At 47.2% G+C, this 22145-nt stretch overlaps 12 non-coding genes and 3 pseudogenes across 12 annotated transcripts; all 15 read right to left on the bottom strand.

Moving 5' to 3' along the window:
- Positions 1 to 564: 564 nt before the first annotated feature.
- Positions 565 to 729, bottom strand: LOC142273874 (U2 spliceosomal RNA; annotated as a pseudogene).
- Positions 730 to 2116: 1387 nt separating this feature from the next.
- On the bottom strand, positions 2117 to 2307 carry LOC142273923 (U2 spliceosomal RNA). The gene has a single exon (XR_012738312.1). It is a non-coding gene; the product is annotated as a U2 spliceosomal RNA (small nuclear RNA).
- Positions 2308 to 3694: 1387 nt separating this feature from the next.
- LOC142273922 (U2 spliceosomal RNA) lies at positions 3695 to 3885 on the bottom strand. The gene has a single exon (XR_012738311.1). It is a non-coding gene; the product is annotated as a U2 spliceosomal RNA (small nuclear RNA).
- Positions 3886 to 5272: 1387 nt separating this feature from the next.
- Positions 5273 to 5463, bottom strand: LOC142273921 (U2 spliceosomal RNA). Its single transcript, XR_012738310.1, has one exon. It is a non-coding gene; the product is annotated as a U2 spliceosomal RNA (small nuclear RNA).
- Positions 5464 to 6850: 1387 nt separating this feature from the next.
- On the bottom strand, positions 6851 to 7041 carry LOC142273919 (U2 spliceosomal RNA). Its single transcript, XR_012738309.1, has one exon. It is a non-coding gene; the product is annotated as a U2 spliceosomal RNA (small nuclear RNA).
- Positions 7042 to 8428: 1387 nt separating this feature from the next.
- On the bottom strand, positions 8429 to 8619 carry LOC142273918 (U2 spliceosomal RNA). The gene has a single exon (XR_012738308.1). It is a non-coding gene; the product is annotated as a U2 spliceosomal RNA (small nuclear RNA).
- Positions 8620 to 10006: 1387 nt separating this feature from the next.
- On the bottom strand, positions 10007 to 10197 carry LOC142273917 (U2 spliceosomal RNA). The gene has a single exon (XR_012738307.1). It is a non-coding gene; the product is annotated as a U2 spliceosomal RNA (small nuclear RNA).
- A 1387-nt stretch (positions 10198 to 11584) lies between these two features.
- Positions 11585 to 11775, bottom strand: LOC142273916 (U2 spliceosomal RNA). Its single transcript, XR_012738306.1, has one exon. It is a non-coding gene; the product is annotated as a U2 spliceosomal RNA (small nuclear RNA).
- A 1387-nt stretch (positions 11776 to 13162) lies between these two features.
- On the bottom strand, positions 13163 to 13353 carry LOC142273915 (U2 spliceosomal RNA). The gene has a single exon (XR_012738305.1). It is a non-coding gene; the product is annotated as a U2 spliceosomal RNA (small nuclear RNA).
- Positions 13354 to 14740: 1387 nt separating this feature from the next.
- Positions 14741 to 14931, bottom strand: LOC142273783 (U2 spliceosomal RNA). Its single transcript, XR_012738231.1, has one exon. It is a non-coding gene; the product is annotated as a U2 spliceosomal RNA (small nuclear RNA).
- Positions 14932 to 16318: 1387 nt separating this feature from the next.
- Positions 16319 to 16514, bottom strand: LOC142273829 (U2 spliceosomal RNA). The gene has a single exon (XR_012738271.1). It is a non-coding gene; the product is annotated as a U2 spliceosomal RNA (small nuclear RNA).
- Positions 16515 to 17195: 681 nt separating this feature from the next.
- LOC142273872 (U2 spliceosomal RNA) lies at positions 17196 to 17360 on the bottom strand (annotated as a pseudogene).
- A 1387-nt stretch (positions 17361 to 18747) lies between these two features.
- Positions 18748 to 18938, bottom strand: LOC142273912 (U2 spliceosomal RNA). The gene has a single exon (XR_012738303.1). It is a non-coding gene; the product is annotated as a U2 spliceosomal RNA (small nuclear RNA).
- Positions 18939 to 20325: 1387 nt separating this feature from the next.
- LOC142273828 (U2 spliceosomal RNA) lies at positions 20326 to 20521 on the bottom strand. Its single transcript, XR_012738270.1, has one exon. It is a non-coding gene; the product is annotated as a U2 spliceosomal RNA (small nuclear RNA).
- A 681-nt stretch (positions 20522 to 21202) lies between these two features.
- Positions 21203 to 21367, bottom strand: LOC142273871 (U2 spliceosomal RNA; annotated as a pseudogene).
- Positions 21368 to 22145: the final 778 nt, after the last annotated feature.

Genomic DNA, 22145 nt, shown 5'->3' with positions numbered 1-22145 from the left:
AGGGATCTTCGGTGCTCTCCCAAGCCGAAGCCTGGTTGAGCCTTGTCGTTGCTCCCAGCGTCCACCCAGGCATCTTACCCAAGTGGAGTAGAGAGCTACTAGTTGTTGGTTTCGCAGCCGAAACTGCCCGGACCGTCAACCGGTGTTGGTTTCTCAGCCCAAGGCTAACCGGACCTCCAACCGGGTGTTGGTTTCTCAGCCGAAGCTGACCCAGACCTCCAACCGGGTGTTGGTTTCTCAGCCGAAGCTGACCCAGACCTCCAACCGGGTGTTAGTTTCTCAGCCCAAAGCTGACCAGACCTCCGACCGGGATTATAAAAATTTCCCTTCCTAGCCAGAAGGCCGGGATAGGGTAATATGCTCAAAAAGTATGAAAAGGCAAGGTACGGTGTGCTACAGAGCCCAAGGCTTGCCGGGGTCCCAAGCCAGCAAGCTCAGACTCACTCCAGGGTCGTCAGTCCTGGGGCACGTTGTACCATAGCCCCCCACCCTTACTCAGTCTAATAGCCTCGATCCTGGTAGGGCCATGTTTTCCTCTAGATGAATATACTATCCACCCAGAGTACTAGCAAGCGCAACCTTCCAGTGTGCATTGTATCATTGTACTAAGGTGGCCTGGAGCTTAAACCACCTCTTCGAACAACACTACACTTGATCTTAGCCAAAAGGCCGAGAAACTGATAAGAACAGATACTACACTTGATCTTAGCCAAAAGGCCGAGAAGCGATAACCAGAATTGGTTTGGGCCTCGAGTGGCACCCTGGCCTATGCCGGACACATCTTAGGGAGAGAGAGCGAGAGGGAGACAAACCCACGCCTACACAAGACATTTTGTCACCCAAGCCAACCCTTGAAAAGGCTGCTTTGCAGAGCCAAAACAAGAAGAATGGTGCGTTTTGCAGCCGCCGCCCACTGCAATGAATCTGAATAACTCCTCCTTTAGGGCGCAAGCAACTCCCCTCCCCCTTGCAGTCTTTCCAATTCACGATACAAAAAGACGGACAGGACAGGTTGCCTGACTTTCCGTCACTGCCACCCTTTGCCATCCTTACCCGTAGAAAGCCCTTTCATCATCCCCAAACCCTAATCTTTTCCCTTTCCTTCCCAGCCCCCAAACCCTGCCCTCTGTACCTTTCTCACCACCCGCTTCCCTTCTCCTGTCATCCCCCTACCACCCGGGAAAAAAAGAGATTGCCCCCTCCTTCCACTAGCCCACCCTCCCACCCAAAGAACAACTTCTTCTGCGCAGCTTGTTTTCTAGGCAGCAGCGCTATTGTGATGTCATCGGGGGGCATTGTGACAAGCCGCCAGTGTTCCGTCTCTTCATGTTGTGCACAGTTCAAACGGAAAATACATCAACAGGCAGACTACAGAAAAGCTTACTATCAAAGGTTAGAGGGGGGCTTTCTCAGAGGGCTTTTTACAGTTTTTCTATTCCCAATTAGCCGTTTAAGTGTACTTATTGAAAGTAGTAATTCTTTCATAGGCCGCCCTTTCTTAGTATTTGACGTTCCTTATATTGCGGTATGAGGCTTCGCAGTAGGTTGCAAACATTCATCACCCATGACTGTCCCCAATTGAGCTCAGAAGCTCAATGTCTATCATGACCTCTCTTTTAGAATGTCCAAGAGCAAGCAAACTATTCCTCCAGGAGAGGGCGCCAACAGACTACTAAAGAGATCATCATTACTCAAAGAAAACCCCAAAAACCAATGCATGATAGGAATAAACAGGTAACTTTCTTTGGAGTGGAAGCGGAGAGATCGCACCAGATGCCAATTCTAGATGTTATCACACCTGTGGTCACTGCAGCAGCAGGTGAATCCACTTTGTCCAAAAGGGATCTATTCCATTCAATTGCAAATGATCTAGATAAGACAGAGAACTGCAGCACGGGGACATAGCCGAGTTGGTCAGGTTGAGTGGTGATGAGTTTGCTATTTGGATGAATAAAGAAAGTCAAAAGTGTGAAAGATAAAAAACAAAAGGAGGAAGTGTGAAAAGTGAATGGGCCAAATTGAGGTGCATATGAAGACGTATGCTTTCTTCCAATTCATTAAATCGGGCTAATATGAATCAGGTGAATTGAGTTCTGCTTTTGGAAACTGGGTTAAGAAGGGGTGCACCGTTCCTGGAGGTACTGCAATACCAGGTCAATGCGTGGAGTGGACAGAGCAAGCTCTTTTTCCATCTCCCTGTTCTAAAAATCCATTTAATATATGGTCCCCAGATAGGGGACGTATCAGATATTAAACTGATAAGAACAGATACTACACTTGATCTTAGCCAAAAGGCCGAGAAGCGATAACCAGAATTGGTTTGGGCCTCGAGTGGCACCCTGGCCTATGCCGGACACATCTTAGGGAGAGAGAGCGAGAGGGAGACAAACCCACGCCTACACAAGACATTTTGTCACCCAAGCCAACCCTTGAAAAGGCTGCTTTGCAGAGCCAAAACAAGAAGAATGGTGCGTTTTGCAGCCGCCGCCCACTGCAATGAATCTGAATAACTCCTCCTTTAGGGCGCAAGCAACTCCCCTCCCCCTTGCAGTCTTTCCAATTCACGATACAAAAAGACGGACAGGACAGGTTGCCTGACTTTCCGTCACTGCCACCCTTTGCCATCCTTACCCGTAGAAAGCCCTTTCATCATCCCCAAACCCTAATCTTTTCCCTTTCCTTCCCAGCCCCCAAACCCTGCCCTCTGTACCTTTCTCACCACCCGCTTCCCTTCTCCTGTCATCCCCCTACCACCCGGGAAAAAAAGAGATTGCCCCCTCCTTCCACTAGCCCACCCTCCCACCCAAAGAACAACTTCTTCTGCGCAGCTTGTTTTCTAGGCAGCAGCGCTATTGTGATGTCATCGGGGGGCATTGTGACAAGCCGCCAGTGTTCCGTCTCTTCATGTTGTGCACAGTTCAAACGGAAAATACATCAACAGGCAGACTACAGAAAAGCTTACTATCAAAGGTTAGAGGGGGGCTTTCTCAGAGGGCTTTTTACAGTTTTTCTATTCCCAATTAGCCGTTTAAGTGTACTTATTGAAAGTAGTAATTCTTTCATAGGCCGCCCTTTCTTAGTATTTGACGTTCCTTATATTGCGGTATGAGGCTTCGCAGTAGGTTGCAAACATTCATCACCCATGACTGTCCCCAATTGAGCTCAGAAGCTCAATGTCTATCATGACCTCTCTTTTAGAATGTCCAAGAGCAAGCAAACTATTCCTCCAGGAGAGGGCGCCAACAGACTACTAAAGAGATCATCATTACTCAAAGAAAACCCCAAAAACCAATGCATGATAGGAATAAACAGGTAACTTTCTTTGGAGTGGAAGCGGAGAGATCGCACCAGATGCCAATTCTAGATGTTATCACACCTGTGGTCACTGCAGCAGCAGGTGAATCCACTTTGTCCAAAAGGGATCTATTCCATTCAATTGCAAATGATCTAGATAAGACAGAGAACTGCAGCACGGGGACATAGCCGAGTTGGTCAGGTTGAGTGGTGATGAGTTTGCTATTTGGATGAATAAAGAAAGTCAAAAGTGTGAAAGATAAAAAACAAAAGGAGGAAGTGTGAAAAGTGAATGGGCCAAATTGAGGTGCATATGAAGACGTATGCTTTCTTCCAATTCATTAAATCGGGCTAATATGAATCAGGTGAATTGAGTTCTGCTTTTGGAAACTGGGTTAAGAAGGGGTGCACCGTTCCTGGAGGTACTGCAATACCAGGTCAATGCGTGGAGTGGACAGAGCAAGCTCTTTTTCCATCTCCCTGTTCTAAAAATCCATTTAATATATGGTCCCCAGATAGGGGACGTATCAGATATTAAACTGATAAGAACAGATACTACACTTGATCTTAGCCAAAAGGCCGAGAAGCGATAACCAGAATTGGTTTGGGCCTCGAGTGGCACCCTGGCCTATGCCGGACACATCTTAGGGAGAGAGAGCGAGAGGGAGACAAACCCACGCCTACACAAGACATTTTGTCACCCAAGCCAACCCTTGAAAAGGCTGCTTTGCAGAGCCAAAACAAGAAGAATGGTGCGTTTTGCAGCCGCCGCCCACTGCAATGAATCTGAATAACTCCTCCTTTAGGGCGCAAGCAACTCCCCTCCCCCTTGCAGTCTTTCCAATTCACGATACAAAAAGACGGACAGGACAGGTTGCCTGACTTTCCGTCACTGCCACCCTTTGCCATCCTTACCCGTAGAAAGCCCTTTCATCATCCCCAAACCCTAATCTTTTCCCTTTCCTTCCCAGCCCCCAAACCCTGCCCTCTGTACCTTTCTCACCACCCGCTTCCCTTCTCCTGTCATCCCCCTACCACCCGGGAAAAAAAGAGATTGCCCCCTCCTTCCACTAGCCCACCCTCCCACCCAAAGAACAACTTCTTCTGCGCAGCTTGTTTTCTAGGCAGCAGCGCTATTGTGATGTCATCGGGGGGCATTGTGACAAGCCGCCAGTGTTCCGTCTCTTCATGTTGTGCACAGTTCAAACGGAAAATACATCAACAGGCAGACTACAGAAAAGCTTACTATCAAAGGTTAGAGGGGGGCTTTCTCAGAGGGCTTTTTACAGTTTTTCTATTCCCAATTAGCCGTTTAAGTGTACTTATTGAAAGTAGTAATTCTTTCATAGGCCGCCCTTTCTTAGTATTTGACGTTCCTTATATTGCGGTATGAGGCTTCGCAGTAGGTTGCAAACATTCATCACCCATGACTGTCCCCAATTGAGCTCAGAAGCTCAATGTCTATCATGACCTCTCTTTTAGAATGTCCAAGAGCAAGCAAACTATTCCTCCAGGAGAGGGCGCCAACAGACTACTAAAGAGATCATCATTACTCAAAGAAAACCCCAAAAACCAATGCATGATAGGAATAAACAGGTAACTTTCTTTGGAGTGGAAGCGGAGAGATCGCACCAGATGCCAATTCTAGATGTTATCACACCTGTGGTCACTGCAGCAGCAGGTGAATCCACTTTGTCCAAAAGGGATCTATTCCATTCAATTGCAAATGATCTAGATAAGACAGAGAACTGCAGCACGGGGACATAGCCGAGTTGGTCAGGTTGAGTGGTGATGAGTTTGCTATTTGGATGAATAAAGAAAGTCAAAAGTGTGAAAGATAAAAAACAAAAGGAGGAAGTGTGAAAAGTGAATGGGCCAAATTGAGGTGCATATGAAGACGTATGCTTTCTTCCAATTCATTAAATCGGGCTAATATGAATCAGGTGAATTGAGTTCTGCTTTTGGAAACTGGGTTAAGAAGGGGTGCACCGTTCCTGGAGGTACTGCAATACCAGGTCAATGCGTGGAGTGGACAGAGCAAGCTCTTTTTCCATCTCCCTGTTCTAAAAATCCATTTAATATATGGTCCCCAGATAGGGGACGTATCAGATATTAAACTGATAAGAACAGATACTACACTTGATCTTAGCCAAAAGGCCGAGAAGCGATAACCAGAATTGGTTTGGGCCTCGAGTGGCACCCTGGCCTATGCCGGACACATCTTAGGGAGAGAGAGCGAGAGGGAGACAAACCCACGCCTACACAAGACATTTTGTCACCCAAGCCAACCCTTGAAAAGGCTGCTTTGCAGAGCCAAAACAAGAAGAATGGTGCGTTTTGCAGCCGCCGCCCACTGCAATGAATCTGAATAACTCCTCCTTTAGGGCGCAAGCAACTCCCCTCCCCCTTGCAGTCTTTCCAATTCACGATACAAAAAGACGGACAGGACAGGTTGCCTGACTTTCCGTCACTGCCACCCTTTGCCATCCTTACCCGTAGAAAGCCCTTTCATCATCCCCAAACCCTAATCTTTTCCCTTTCCTTCCCAGCCCCCAAACCCTGCCCTCTGTACCTTTCTCACCACCCGCTTCCCTTCTCCTGTCATCCCCCTACCACCCGGGAAAAAAAGAGATTGCCCCCTCCTTCCACTAGCCCACCCTCCCACCCAAAGAACAACTTCTTCTGCGCAGCTTGTTTTCTAGGCAGCAGCGCTATTGTGATGTCATCGGGGGGCATTGTGACAAGCCGCCAGTGTTCCGTCTCTTCATGTTGTGCACAGTTCAAACGGAAAATACATCAACAGGCAGACTACAGAAAAGCTTACTATCAAAGGTTAGAGGGGGGCTTTCTCAGAGGGCTTTTTACAGTTTTTCTATTCCCAATTAGCCGTTTAAGTGTACTTATTGAAAGTAGTAATTCTTTCATAGGCCGCCCTTTCTTAGTATTTGACGTTCCTTATATTGCGGTATGAGGCTTCGCAGTAGGTTGCAAACATTCATCACCCATGACTGTCCCCAATTGAGCTCAGAAGCTCAATGTCTATCATGACCTCTCTTTTAGAATGTCCAAGAGCAAGCAAACTATTCCTCCAGGAGAGGGCGCCAACAGACTACTAAAGAGATCATCATTACTCAAAGAAAACCCCAAAAACCAATGCATGATAGGAATAAACAGGTAACTTTCTTTGGAGTGGAAGCGGAGAGATCGCACCAGATGCCAATTCTAGATGTTATCACACCTGTGGTCACTGCAGCAGCAGGTGAATCCACTTTGTCCAAAAGGGATCTATTCCATTCAATTGCAAATGATCTAGATAAGACAGAGAACTGCAGCACGGGGACATAGCCGAGTTGGTCAGGTTGAGTGGTGATGAGTTTGCTATTTGGATGAATAAAGAAAGTCAAAAGTGTGAAAGATAAAAAACAAAAGGAGGAAGTGTGAAAAGTGAATGGGCCAAATTGAGGTGCATATGAAGACGTATGCTTTCTTCCAATTCATTAAATCGGGCTAATATGAATCAGGTGAATTGAGTTCTGCTTTTGGAAACTGGGTTAAGAAGGGGTGCACCGTTCCTGGAGGTACTGCAATACCAGGTCAATGCGTGGAGTGGACAGAGCAAGCTCTTTTTCCATCTCCCTGTTCTAAAAATCCATTTAATATATGGTCCCCAGATAGGGGACGTATCAGATATTAAACTGATAAGAACAGATACTACACTTGATCTTAGCCAAAAGGCCGAGAAGCGATAACCAGAATTGGTTTGGGCCTCGAGTGGCACCCTGGCCTATGCCGGACACATCTTAGGGAGAGAGAGCGAGAGGGAGACAAACCCACGCCTACACAAGACATTTTGTCACCCAAGCCAACCCTTGAAAAGGCTGCTTTGCAGAGCCAAAACAAGAAGAATGGTGCGTTTTGCAGCCGCCGCCCACTGCAATGAATCTGAATAACTCCTCCTTTAGGGCGCAAGCAACTCCCCTCCCCCTTGCAGTCTTTCCAATTCACGATACAAAAAGACGGACAGGACAGGTTGCCTGACTTTCCGTCACTGCCACCCTTTGCCATCCTTACCCGTAGAAAGCCCTTTCATCATCCCCAAACCCTAATCTTTTCCCTTTCCTTCCCAGCCCCCAAACCCTGCCCTCTGTACCTTTCTCACCACCCGCTTCCCTTCTCCTGTCATCCCCCTACCACCCGGGAAAAAAAGAGATTGCCCCCTCCTTCCACTAGCCCACCCTCCCACCCAAAGAACAACTTCTTCTGCGCAGCTTGTTTTCTAGGCAGCAGCGCTATTGTGATGTCATCGGGGGGCATTGTGACAAGCCGCCAGTGTTCCGTCTCTTCATGTTGTGCACAGTTCAAACGGAAAATACATCAACAGGCAGACTACAGAAAAGCTTACTATCAAAGGTTAGAGGGGGGCTTTCTCAGAGGGCTTTTTACAGTTTTTCTATTCCCAATTAGCCGTTTAAGTGTACTTATTGAAAGTAGTAATTCTTTCATAGGCCGCCCTTTCTTAGTATTTGACGTTCCTTATATTGCGGTATGAGGCTTCGCAGTAGGTTGCAAACATTCATCACCCATGACTGTCCCCAATTGAGCTCAGAAGCTCAATGTCTATCATGACCTCTCTTTTAGAATGTCCAAGAGCAAGCAAACTATTCCTCCAGGAGAGGGCGCCAACAGACTACTAAAGAGATCATCATTACTCAAAGAAAACCCCAAAAACCAATGCATGATAGGAATAAACAGGTAACTTTCTTTGGAGTGGAAGCGGAGAGATCGCACCAGATGCCAATTCTAGATGTTATCACACCTGTGGTCACTGCAGCAGCAGGTGAATCCACTTTGTCCAAAAGGGATCTATTCCATTCAATTGCAAATGATCTAGATAAGACAGAGAACTGCAGCACGGGGACATAGCCGAGTTGGTCAGGTTGAGTGGTGATGAGTTTGCTATTTGGATGAATAAAGAAAGTCAAAAGTGTGAAAGATAAAAAACAAAAGGAGGAAGTGTGAAAAGTGAATGGGCCAAATTGAGGTGCATATGAAGACGTATGCTTTCTTCCAATTCATTAAATCGGGCTAATATGAATCAGGTGAATTGAGTTCTGCTTTTGGAAACTGGGTTAAGAAGGGGTGCACCGTTCCTGGAGGTACTGCAATACCAGGTCAATGCGTGGAGTGGACAGAGCAAGCTCTTTTTCCATCTCCCTGTTCTAAAAATCCATTTAATATATGGTCCCCAGATAGGGGACGTATCAGATATTAAACTGATAAGAACAGATACTACACTTGATCTTAGCCAAAAGGCCGAGAAGCGATAACCAGAATTGGTTTGGGCCTCGAGTGGCACCCTGGCCTATGCCGGACACATCTTAGGGAGAGAGAGCGAGAGGGAGACAAACCCACGCCTACACAAGACATTTTGTCACCCAAGCCAACCCTTGAAAAGGCTGCTTTGCAGAGCCAAAACAAGAAGAATGGTGCGTTTTGCAGCCGCCGCCCACTGCAATGAATCTGAATAACTCCTCCTTTAGGGCGCAAGCAACTCCCCTCCCCCTTGCAGTCTTTCCAATTCACGATACAAAAAGACGGACAGGACAGGTTGCCTGACTTTCCGTCACTGCCACCCTTTGCCATCCTTACCCGTAGAAAGCCCTTTCATCATCCCCAAACCCTAATCTTTTCCCTTTCCTTCCCAGCCCCCAAACCCTGCCCTCTGTACCTTTCTCACCACCCGCTTCCCTTCTCCTGTCATCCCCCTACCACCCGGGAAAAAAAGAGATTGCCCCCTCCTTCCACTAGCCCACCCTCCCACCCAAAGAACAACTTCTTCTGCGCAGCTTGTTTTCTAGGCAGCAGCGCTATTGTGATGTCATCGGGGGGCATTGTGACAAGCCGCCAGTGTTCCGTCTCTTCATGTTGTGCACAGTTCAAACGGAAAATACATCAACAGGCAGACTACAGAAAAGCTTACTATCAAAGGTTAGAGGGGGGCTTTCTCAGAGGGCTTTTTACAGTTTTTCTATTCCCAATTAGCCGTTTAAGTGTACTTATTGAAAGTAGTAATTCTTTCATAGGCCGCCCTTTCTTAGTATTTGACGTTCCTTATATTGCGGTATGAGGCTTCGCAGTAGGTTGCAAACATTCATCACCCATGACTGTCCCCAATTGAGCTCAGAAGCTCAATGTCTATCATGACCTCTCTTTTAGAATGTCCAAGAGCAAGCAAACTATTCCTCCAGGAGAGGGCGCCAACAGACTACTAAAGAGATCATCATTACTCAAAGAAAACCCCAAAAACCAATGCATGATAGGAATAAACAGGTAACTTTCTTTGGAGTGGAAGCGGAGAGATCGCACCAGATGCCAATTCTAGATGTTATCACACCTGTGGTCACTGCAGCAGCAGGTGAATCCACTTTGTCCAAAAGGGATCTATTCCATTCAATTGCAAATGATCTAGATAAGACAGAGAACTGCAGCACGGGGACATAGCCGAGTTGGTCAGGTTGAGTGGTGATGAGTTTGCTATTTGGATGAATAAAGAAAGTCAAAAGTGTGAAAGATAAAAAACAAAAGGAGGAAGTGTGAAAAGTGAATGGGCCAAATTGAGGTGCATATGAAGACGTATGCTTTCTTCCAATTCATTAAATCGGGCTAATATGAATCAGGTGAATTGAGTTCTGCTTTTGGAAACTGGGTTAAGAAGGGGTGCACCGTTCCTGGAGGTACTGCAATACCAGGTCAATGCGTGGAGTGGACAGAGCAAGCTCTTTTTCCATCTCCCTGTTCTAAAAATCCATTTAATATATGGTCCCCAGATAGGGGACGTATCAGATATTAAACTGATAAGAACAGATACTACACTTGATCTTAGCCAAAAGGCCGAGAAGCGATAACCAGAATTGGTTTGGGCCTCGAGTGGCACCCTGGCCTATGCCGGACACATCTTAGGGAGAGAGAGCGAGAGGGAGACAAACCCACGCCTACACAAGACATTTTGTCACCCAAGCCAACCCTTGAAAAGGCTGCTTTGCAGAGCCAAAACAAGAAGAATGGTGCGTTTTGCAGCCGCCGCCCACTGCAATGAATCTGAATAACTCCTCCTTTAGGGCGCAAGCAACTCCCCTCCCCCTTGCAGTCTTTCCAATTCACGATACAAAAAGACGGACAGGACAGGTTGCCTGACTTTCCGTCACTGCCACCCTTTGCCATCCTTACCCGTAGAAAGCCCTTTCATCATCCCCAAACCCTAATCTTTTCCCTTTCCTTCCCAGCCCCCAAACCCTGCCCTCTGTACCTTTCTCACCACCCGCTTCCCTTCTCCTGTCATCCCCCTACCACCCGGGAAAAAAAGAGATTGCCCCCTCCTTCCACTAGCCCACCCTCCCACCCAAAGAACAACTTCTTCTGCGCAGCTTGTTTTCTAGGCAGCAGCGCTATTGTGATGTCATCGGGGGGCATTGTGACAAGCCGCCAGTGTTCCGTCTCTTCATGTTGTGCACAGTTCAAACGGAAAATACATCAACAGGCAGACTACAGAAAAGCTTACTATCAAAGGTTAGAGGGGGGCTTTCTCAGAGGGCTTTTTACAGTTTTTCTATTCCCAATTAGCCGTTTAAGTGTACTTATTGAAAGTAGTAATTCTTTCATAGGCCGCCCTTTCTTAGTATTTGACGTTCCTTATATTGCGGTATGAGGCTTCGCAGTAGGTTGCAAACATTCATCACCCATGACTGTCCCCAATTGAGCTCAGAAGCTCAATGTCTATCATGACCTCTCTTTTAGAATGTCCAAGAGCAAGCAAACTATTCCTCCAGGAGAGGGCGCCAACAGACTACTAAAGAGATCATCATTACTCAAAGAAAACCCCAAAAACCAATGCATGATAGGAATAAACAGGTAACTTTCTTTGGAGTGGAAGCGGAGAGATCGCACCAGATGCCAATTCTAGATGTTATCACACCTGTGGTCACTGCAGCAGCAGGTGAATCCACTTTGTCCAAAAGGGATCTATTCCATTCAATTGCAAATGATCTAGATAAGACAGAGAACTGCAGCACGGGGACATAGCCGAGTTGGTCAGGTTGAGTGGTGATGAGTTTGCTATTTGGATGAATAAAGAAAGTCAAAAGTGTGAAAGATAAAAAACAAAAGGAGGAAGTGTGAAAAGTGAATGGGCCAAATTGAGGTGCATATGAAGACGTATGCTTTCTTCCAATTCATTAAATCGGGCTAATATGAATCAGGTGAATTGAGTTCTGCTTTTGGAAACTGGGTTAAGAAGGGGTGCACCGTTCCTGGAGGTACTGCAATACCAGGTCAATGCGTGGAGTGGACAGAGCAAGCTCTTTTTCCATCTCCCTGTTCTAAAAATCCATTTAATATATGGTCCCCAGATAGGGGACGTATCAGATATTAAACTGATAAGAACAGATACTACACTTGATCTTAGCCAAAAGGCCGAGAAGCGATAACCAGAATTGGTTTGGGCCTCGAGTGGCACCCTGGCCTATGCCGGACACATCTTAGGGAGAGAGAGCGAGAGGGAGACAAACCCACGCCTACACAAGACATTTTGTCACCCAAGCCAACCCTTGAAAAGGCTGCTTTGCAGAGCCAAAACAAGAAGAATGGTGCGTTTTGCAGCCGCCGCCCACTGCAATGAATCTGAATAACTCCTCCTTTAGGGCGCAAGCAACTCCCCTCCCCCTTGCAGTCTTTCCAATTCACGATACAAAAAGACGGACAGGACAGGTTGCCTGACTTTCCGTCACTGCCACCCTTTGCCATCCTTACCCGTAGAAAGCCCTTTCATCATCCCCAAACCCTAATCTTTTCCCTTTCCTTCCCAGCCCCCAAACCCTGCCCTCTGTACCTTTCTCACCACCCGCTTCCCTTCTCCTGTCATCCCCCTACCACCCGGGAAAAAAAGAGATTGCCCCCTCCTTCCACTAGCCCACCCTCCCACCCAAAGAACAACTTCTTCTGCGCAGCTTGTTTTCTAGGCAGCAGCGCTATTGTGATGTCATCGGGGGGCATTGTGACAAGCCGCCAGTGTTCCGTCTCTTCATGTTGTGCACAGTTCAAACGGAAAATACATCAACAGGCAGACTACAGAAAAGCTTACTATCAAAGGTTAGAGGGGGGCTTTCTCAGAGGGCTTTTTACAGTTTTTCTATTCCCAATTAGCCGTTTAAGTGTACTTATTGAAAGTAGTAATTCTTTCATAGGCCGCCCTTTCTTAGTATTTGACGTTCCTTATATTGCGGTATGAGGCTTCGCAGTAGGTTGCAAACATTCATCACCCATGACTGTCCCCAATTGAGCTCAGAAGCTCAATGTCTATCATGACCTCTCTTTTAGAATGTCCAAGAGCAAGCAAACTATTCCTCCAGGAGAGGGCGCCAACAGACTACTAAAGAGATCATCATTACTCAAAGAAAACCCCAAAAACCAATGCATGATAGGAATAAACAGGTAACTTTCTTTGGAGTGGAAGCGGAGAGATCGCACCAGATGCCAATTCTAGATGTTATCACACCTGTGGTCACTGCAGCAGCAGGTGAATCCACTTTGTCCAAAAGGGATCTATTCCATTCAATTGCAAATGATCTAGATAAGACAGAGAACTGCAGCACGGGGACATAGCCGAGTTGGTCAGGTTGAGTGGTGATGAGTTTGCTATTTGGATGAATAAAGAAAGTCAAAAGTGTGAAAGATAAAAAACAAAAGGAGGAAGTGTGAAAAGTGAATGGGCCAAATTGAGGTGCATATGAAGACGTATGCTTTCTTCCAATTCATTAAATCGGGCTAATATGAATCAGGTGAATTGAGTTCTGCTTTTGGAAACTGGGTTAAGAAGGGGTGCACCGTTCCTGGAGGTACTGCAATACCAGGTCAATGCGTGGAGTGGACAGAGCAAGCTCTTTTTCCATCTCCCTGTTCTAAAAATCCATTTAATATATGGTCCCCAGATAGGGGACGTATCAGATATTAAACTGATAAGAACAGATACTACACTTGATCTTAGCCAAAAGGCCGAGAAGCGATAACCAGAATTGGTTTGGGCCTCGAGTGGCACCCTGGCCTATGCCGGACACATCTTAGGGAGAGAGAGCGAGAGGGAGACAAACCCACGCCTACACAAGACATTTTGTCACCCAAGCCAACCCTTGAAAAGGCTGCTTTGCAGAGCCAAAACAAGAAGAATGGTGCGTTTTGCAGCCGCCGCCCACTGCAATGAATCTGAATAACTCCTCCTTTAGGGCGCAAGCAACTCCCCTCCCCCTTGCAGTCTTTCCAATTCACGATACAAAAAGACGGACAGGACAGGTTGCCTGACTTTCCGTCACTGCCACCCTTTGCCATCCTTACCCGTAGAAAGCCCTTTCATCATCCCCAAACCCTAATCTTTTCCCTTTCCTTCCCAGCCCCCAAACCCTGCCCTCTGTACCTTTCTCACCACCCGCTTCCCTTCTCCTGTCATCCCCCTACCACCCGGGAAAAAAAGAGATTGCCCCCTCCTTCCACTAGCCCACCCTCCCACCCAAAGAACAACTTCTTCTGCGCAGCTTGTTTTCTAGGCAGCAGCGCTATTGTGATGTCATCGGGGGGCATTGTGACAAGCCGCCAGTGTTCCGTCTCTTCATGTTGTGCACAGTTCAAACGGAAAATACATCAACAGGCAGACTACAGAAAAGCTTACTATCAAAGGTTACAGGGGGGCTTTCTCAGAGGGCTTTTTACAGTTTTTCTATTCCCAATTAGCCGTTTAAGTGTACTTATTGAAAGTAGTAATTCTTTCATAGGCCGCCCTTTCTTAGTATTTGACGTTCCTTATATTGCGGTATGAGGCTTCGCAGTAGGTTGCAAACATTCATCACCCATGACTGTCCCCAATTGAGCTCAGAAGCTCAATGTCTATCATGACCTCTCTTTTAGAATGTCCAAGAGCAAGCAAACTATTCCTCCAGGAGAGGGCGCCAACAGACTACTAAAGAGATCATCATTACTCAAAGAAAACCCCAAAAACCAATGCATGATAGGAATAAACAGGTAACTTTCTTTGGAGTGGAAGCGGAGAGATCGCACCAGATGCCAATTCTAGATGTTATCACACCTGTGGTCACTGCAGCAGCAGGTGAATCCACTTTGTCCAAAAGGGATCTATTCCATTCAATTGCAAATGATCTAGATAAGACAGAGAACTGCAGCACGGGGACATAGCCGAGTTGGTCAGGTTGAGTGGTGATGAGTTTGCTATTTGGATGAATAAAGAAAGTCAAAAGTGTGAAAGATAAAAAACAAAAGGAGGAAGTGTGAAAAGTGAATGGGCCAAATTGAGGTGCATATGAAGACGTATGCTTTCTTCCAATTCATTAAATCGGGCTAATATGAATCAGGTGAATTGAGTTCTGCTTTTGGAAACTGGGTTAAGAAGGGGTGCACCGTTCCTGGAGGTACTGCAATACCAGGTCAATTTGTGGAGTGGACAGAGCAAGCTCTTTTTCCATCTCCCTGTTCTAAAAATCCATTTAATATATGGTCCCCAGATAGGGGACGTATCAGATATTAAACTGATAAGAACAGATACTACACTTGATCTTAGCCAAAAGGCCGAGAAGCGATAACCAGAATTGGTTTGGGCCTCGAGTGGCACCCTGGCCTATGCCGGACACATCTTAGGGAGAGAGAGCGAGAGGGAGACAAACCCACGCCTACACAAGACATTTTGTCACCCAAGCCAACCCTTGAAAAGGCTGCTTTGCAGAGCCAAAACAAGAAGAATGGTGCGTTTTGCAGCCGCCGCCCACTGCAATGAATCTGAATAACTCCTCCTTTAGGGCGCAAGCAACTCCCCTCCCCCTTGCAGTCTTTCCAATTCACGATACAAAAAGACGGACAGGACAGGTTGCCTGACTTTCCGTCACTGCCACCCTTTGCCATCCTTACCCGTAGAAAGCCCTTTCATCATCCCCAAACCCTAATCTTTTCCCTTTCCTTCCCAGCCCCCAAACCCTGCCCTCTGTACCTTTCTCACCACCCGCTTCCCTTCTCCTGTCATCCCCCTACCACCCGGGAAAAAAAGAGATTGCCCCCTCCTTCCACTAGCCCACCCTCCCACCCAAAGAACAACTTCTTCTGCGCAGCTTGTTTTCTAGGCAGCAGCGCTATTGTGATGTCATCGGGGGGCATTGTGACAAGCCGCCAGTGTTCCGTCTCTTCATGTTGTGCACAGTTCAAACGGAAAATACATCAACAGGCAGACTACAGAAAAGCTTACTATCAAAGGTTAGAGGGGGGCTTTCTCAGAGGGCTTTTTACAGTTTTTCTATTCCCAATTAGCCGTTTAAGTGTACTTATTGAAAGTAGTAATTCTTTCATAGGCCGCCCTTTCTTAGTATTTGACGTTCCTTATATTGCGGTATGAGGCTTCGCAGTAGGTTGCAAACATTCATCACCCATGACTGTCCCCAATTGAGCTCAGAAGCTCAATGTCTATCATGACCTCTCTTTTAGAATGTCCAAGAGCAAGCAAACTATTCCTCCAGGAGAGGGCGCCAACAGACTACTAAAGAGATCATCATTACTCAAAGAAAACCCCAAAAACCAATGCATGATAGGAATAAACAGGTAACTTTCTTTGGAGTGGAAGCGGAGAGATCGCACCAGATGCCAATTCTAGATGTTATCACACCTGTGGTCACTGCAGCAGCAGGTGAATCCACTTTGTCCAAAAGGGATCTATTCCATTCAATTGCAAATGATCTAGATAAGACAGAGAACTGCAGCACGGGGACATAGCCGAGTTGGTCAGGTTGAGTGGTGATGAGTTTGCTATTTGGATGAATAAAGAAAGTCAAAAGTGTGAAAGATAAAAAACAAAAGGAGGAAGTGTGAAAAGTGAATGGGCCAAATTGAGGTGCATATGAAGACGTATGCTTTCTTCCAATTCATTAAATCGGGCTAATATGAATCAGGTGAATTGAGTTCTGCTTTTGGAAACTGGGTTAAGAAGGGGTGCACCGTTCCTGGAGGTACTGCAATACCAGGTCAATGCGTGGAGTGGACAGAGCAAGCTCTTTTTCCATCTCCCTGTTCTAAAAATCCATTTAATATATGGTCCCCAGATAGGGGACGTATCAGATATTAAACTGATAAGAACAGATTTTGATTTAATGAAGCTTTCCAAAGCACCACAAAAAATGCATGACCGAAGTCACACCAAAAACAGTGCAAAGGCTAGGATTCGTGTGGACCCCACCGTGAGGAGAGGGTCCCCAAAAATCAACCCCGTCCCTCCGAGCCAGAAGGCCACAGCAAGGGTCAGGGATCTTCGGTGCTCTCCCAAGCCGAAGCCTGGTTGAGCCTTGTCGTTGCTCCCAGCGTCCACCCAGGCATCTTACCCAAGTGGAGTAGAGAGCTACTAGTTGTTGGTTTCGCAGCCGAAACTGCCCGGACCGTCAACCGGTGTTGGTTTCTCAGCCCAAGGCTAACCGGACCTCCAACCGGGTGTTGGTTTCTCAGCCGAAGCTGACCCAGACCTCCAACCGGGTGTTGGTTTCTCAGCCGAAGCTGACCCAGACCTCCAACCGGGTGTTAGTTTCTCAGCCCAAAGCTGACCAGACCTCCGACCGGGATTATAAAAATTTCCCTTCCTAGCCAGAAGGCCGGGATAGGGTAATATGCTCAAAAAGTATGAAAAGGCAAGGTACGGTGTGCTACAGAGCCCAAGGCTTGCCGGGGTCCCAAGCCAGCAAGCTCAGACTCACTCCAGGGTCGTCAGTCCTGGGGCACGTTGTACCATAGCCCCCCACCCTTACTCAGTCTAATAGCCTCGATCCTGGTAGGGCCATGTTTTCCTCTAGATGAATATACTATCCACCCAGAGTACTAGCAAGCGCAACCTTCCAGTGTGCATTGTATCATTGTACTAAGGTGGCCTGGAGCTTAAACCACCTCTTCGAACAACACTACACTTGATCTTAGCCAAAAGGCCGAGAAACTGATAAGAACAGATACTACACTTGATCTTAGCCAAAAGGCCGAGAAGCGATAACCAGAATTGGTTTGGGCCTCGAGTGGCACCCTGGCCTATGCCGGACACATCTTAGGGAGAGAGAGCGAGAGGGAGACAAACCCACGCCTACACAAGACATTTTGTCACCCAAGCCAACCCTTGAAAAGGCTGCTTTGCAGAGCCAAAACAAGAAGAATGGTGCGTTTTGCAGCCGCCGCCCACTGCAATGAATCTGAATAACTCCTCCTTTAGGGCGCAAGCAACTCCCCTCCCCCTTGCAGTCTTTCCAATTCACGATACAAAAAGACGGACAGGACAGGTTGCCTGACTTTCCGTCACTGCCACCCTTTGCCATCCTTACCCGTAGAAAGCCCTTTCATCATCCCCAAACCCTAATCTTTTCCCTTTCCTTCCCAGCCCCCAAACCCTGCCCTCTGTACCTTTCTCACCACCCGCTTCCCTTCTCCTGTCATCCCCCTACCACCCGGGAAAAAAAGAGATTGCCCCCTCCTTCCACTAGCCCACCCTCCCACCCAAAGAACAACTTCTTCTGCGCAGCTTGTTTTCTAGGCAGCAGCGCTATTGTGATGTCATCGGGGGGCATTGTGACAAGCCGCCAGTGTTCCGTCTCTTCATGTTGTGCACAGTTCAAACGGAAAATACATCAACAGGCAGACTACAGAAAAGCTTACTATCAAAGGTTAGAGGGGGGCTTTCTCAGAGGGCTTTTTACAGTTTTTCTATTCCCAATTAGCCGTTTAAGTGTACTTATTGAAAGTAGTAATTCTTTCATAGGCCGCCCTTTCTTAGTATTTGACGTTCCTTATATTGCGGTATGAGGCTTCGCAGTAGGTTGCAAACATTCATCACCCATGACTGTCCCCAATTGAGCTCAGAAGCTCAATGTCTATCATGACCTCTCTTTTAGAATGTCCAAGAGCAAGCAAACTATTCCTCCAGGAGAGGGCGCCAACAGACTACTAAAGAGATCATCATTACTCAAAGAAAACCCCAAAAACCAATGCATGATAGGAATAAACAGGTAACTTTCTTTGGAGTGGAAGCGGAGAGATCGCACCAGATGCCAATTCTAGATGTTATCACACCTGTGGTCACTGCAGCAGCAGGTGAATCCACTTTGTCCAAAAGGGATCTATTCCATTCAATTGCAAATGATCTAGATAAGACAGAGAACTGCAGCACGGGGACATAGCCGAGTTGGTCAGGTTGAGTGGTGATGAGTTTGCTATTTGGATGAATAAAGAAAGTCAAAAGTGTGAAAGATAAAAAACAAAAGGAGGAAGTGTGAAAAGTGAATGGGCCAAATTGAGGTGCATATGAAGACGTATGCTTTCTTCCAATTCATTAAATCGGGCTAATATGAATCAGGTGAATTGAGTTCTGCTTTTGGAAACTGGGTTAAGAAGGGGTGCACCGTTCCTGGAGGTACTGCAATACCAGGTCAATGCGTGGAGTGGACAGAGCAAGCTCTTTTTCCATCTCCCTGTTCTAAAAATCCATTTAATATATGGTCCCCAGATAGGGGACGTATCAGATATTAAACTGATAAGAACAGATACTACACTTGATCTTAGCCAAAAGGCCGAGAAGCGATAACCAGAATTGGTTTGGGCCTCGAGTGGCACCCTGGCCTATGCCGGACACATCTTAGGGAGAGAGAGCGAGAGGGAGACAAACCCACGCCTACACAAGACATTTTGTCACCCAAGCCAACCCTTGAAAAGGCTGCTTTGCAGAGCCAAAACAAGAAGAATGGTGCGTTTTGCAGCCGCCGCCCACTGCAATGAATCTGAATAACTCCTCCTTTAGGGCGCAAGCAACTCCCCTCCCCCTTGCAGTCTTTCCAATTCACGATACAAAAAGACGGACAGGACAGGTTGCCTGACTTTCCGTCACTGCCACCCTTTGCCATCCTTACCCGTAGAAAGCCCTTTCATCATCCCCAAACCCTAATCTTTTCCCTTTCCTTCCCAGCCCCCAAACCCTGCCCTCTGTACCTTTCTCACCACCCGCTTCCCTTCTCCTGTCATCCCCCTACCACCCGGGAAAAAAAGAGATTGCCCCCTCCTTCCACTAGCCCACCCTCCCACCCAAAGAACAACTTCTTCTGCGCAGCTTGTTTTCTAGGCAGCAGCGCTATTGTGATGTCATCGGGGGGCATTGTGACAAGCCGCCAGTGTTCCGTCTCTTCATGTTGTGCACAGTTCAAACGGAAAATACATCAACAGGCAGACTACAGAAAAGCTTACTATCAAAGGTTAGAGGGGGGCTTTCTCAGAGGGCTTTTTACAGTTTTTCTATTCCCAATTAGCCGTTTAAGTGTACTTATTGAAAGTAGTAATTCTTTCATAGGCCGCCCTTTCTTAGTATTTGACGTTCCTTATATTGCGGTATGAGGCTTCGCAGTAGGTTGCAAACATTCATCACCCATGACTGTCCCCAATTGAGCTCAGAAGCTCAATGTCTATCATGACCTCTCTTTTAGAATGTCCAAGAGCAAGCAAACTATTCCTCCAGGAGAGGGCGCCAACAGACTACTAAAGAGATCATCATTACTCAAAGAAAACCCCAAAAACCAATGCATGATAGGAATAAACAGGTAACTTTCTTTGGAGTGGAAGCGGAGAGATCGCACCAGATGCCAATTCTAGATGTTATCACACCTGTGGTCACTGCAGCAGCAGGTGAATCCACTTTGTCCAAAAGGGATCTATTCCATTCAATTGCAAATGATCTAGATAAGACAGAGAACTGCAGCACGGGGACATAGCCGAGTTGGTCAGGTTGAGTGGTGATGAGTTTGCTATTTGGATGAATAAAGAAAGTCAAAAGTGTGAAAGATAAAAAACAAAAGGAGGAAGTGTGAAAAGTGAATGGGCCAAATTGAGGTGCATATGAAGACGTATGCTTTCTTCCAATTCATTAAATCGGGCTAATATGAATCAGGTGAATTGAGTTCTGCTTTTGGAAACTGGGTTAAGAAGGGGTGCACCGTTCCTGGAGGTACTGCAATACCAGGTCAATGCGTGGAGTGGACAGAGCAAGCTCTTTTTCCATCTCCCTGTTCTAAAAATCCATTTAATATATGGTCCCCAGATAGGGGACGTATCAGATATTAAACTGATAAGAACAGATTTTGATTTAATGAAGCTTTCCAAAGCACCACAAAAAATGCATGACCGAAGTCACACCAAAAACAGTGCAAAGGCTAGGATTCGTGTGGACCCCACCGTGAGGAGAGGGTCCCCAAAAATCAACCCCGTCCCTCCGAGCCAGAAGGCCACAGCAAGGGTCAGGGATCTTCGGTGCTCTCCCAAGCCGAAGCCTGGTTGAGCCTTGTCGTTGCTCCCAGCGTCCACCCAGGCATCTTACCCAAGTGGAGTAGAGAGCTACTAGTTGTTGGTTTCGCAGCCGAAACTGCCCGGACCGTCAACCGGTGTTGGTTTCTCAGCCCAAGGCTAACCGGACCTCCAACCGGGTGTTGGTTTCTCAGCCGAAGCTGACCCAGACCTCCAACCGGGTGTTGGTTTCTCAGCCGAAGCTGACCCAGACCTCCAACCGGGTGTTAGTTTCTCAGCCCAAAGCTGACCAGACCTCCGACCGGGATTATAAAAATTTCCCTTCCTAGCCAGAAGGCCGGGATAGGGTAATATGCTCAAAAAGTATGAAAAGGCAAGGTACGGTGTGCTACAGAGCCCAAGGCTTGCCGGGGTCCCAAGCCAGCAAGCTCAGACTCACTCCAGGGTCGTCAGTCCTGGGGCACGTTGTACCATAGCCCCCCACCCTTACTCAGTCTAATAGCCTCGATCCTGGTAGGGCCATGTTTTCCTCTAGATGAATATACTATCCACCCAGAGTACTAGCAAGCGCAACCTTCCAGTGTGCATTGTATCATTGTACTAAGGTGGCCTGGAGCTTAAACCACCTCTTCGAACAACACTACACTTGATCTTAGCCAAAAGGCCGAGAAACTGATAAGAACAGATACTACACTTGATCTTAGCCAAAAGGCCGAGAAGCGATAACCAGAATTGGTTTGGGCCTCGAGTGGCACCCTGGCCTATGCCGGACACATCTTAGGGAGAGAGAGCGAGAGGGAGACAAACCCACGCCTACACAAGACATTTTGTCACCCAAGCCAACCCTTGAAAAGGCTGCTTTGCAGAGCCAAAACAAGAAGAATGGTGCGTTTTGCAGCCGCCGCCCACTGCAATGAATCTGAATAACTCCTCCTTTAGGGCGCAAGCAACTCCCCTCCCCCTTGCAGTCTTTCCAATTCACGATACAAAAAGACGGACAGGACAGGTTGCCTGACTTTCCGTCACTGCCACCCTTTGCCATCCTTACCCGTAGAAAGCCCTTTCATCATCCCCAAACCCTAATCTTTTCCCTTTCCTTCCCAGCCCCCAAACCCTGCCCTCTGTACCTTTCTCACCACCCGCTTCCCTTCTCCTGTCATCCCCCTACCACCCGGGAAAAAAAGAGATTGCCCCCTCCTTCCACTAGCCCACCCTCCCACCCAAAGAACAACTTCTTCTGCGCAGCTTGTTTTCTAGGCAGCAGCGCTATTGTGATGTCATCGGGGGGCATTGTGACAAGCCGCCAGTGTTCCGTCTCTTCATGTTGTGCACAGTTCAAACGGAAAATACATCAACAGGCAGACTACAGAAAAGCTTACTATCAAAGGTTAGAGGGGGGCTTTCTCAGAGGGCTTTTTACAGTTTTTCTATTCCCAATTAGCCGTTTAAGTGTACTTATTGAAAGTAGTAATTCTTTCATAGGCCGCCCTTTCTTAGTATTT

The sequence above is a fragment of the Anomaloglossus baeobatrachus genome, unplaced genomic scaffold (genome assembly GCF_048569485.1).
Source record: "Anomaloglossus baeobatrachus isolate aAnoBae1 unplaced genomic scaffold, aAnoBae1.hap1 Scaffold_366, whole genome shotgun sequence".
Taxonomy (NCBI): domain Eukaryota; kingdom Metazoa; phylum Chordata; class Amphibia; order Anura; family Aromobatidae; genus Anomaloglossus; species Anomaloglossus baeobatrachus.
The sequence above is the reverse complement of the archived record's forward strand: the minus strand, read 5'-3'. Positions and strand labels throughout refer to the sequence as shown.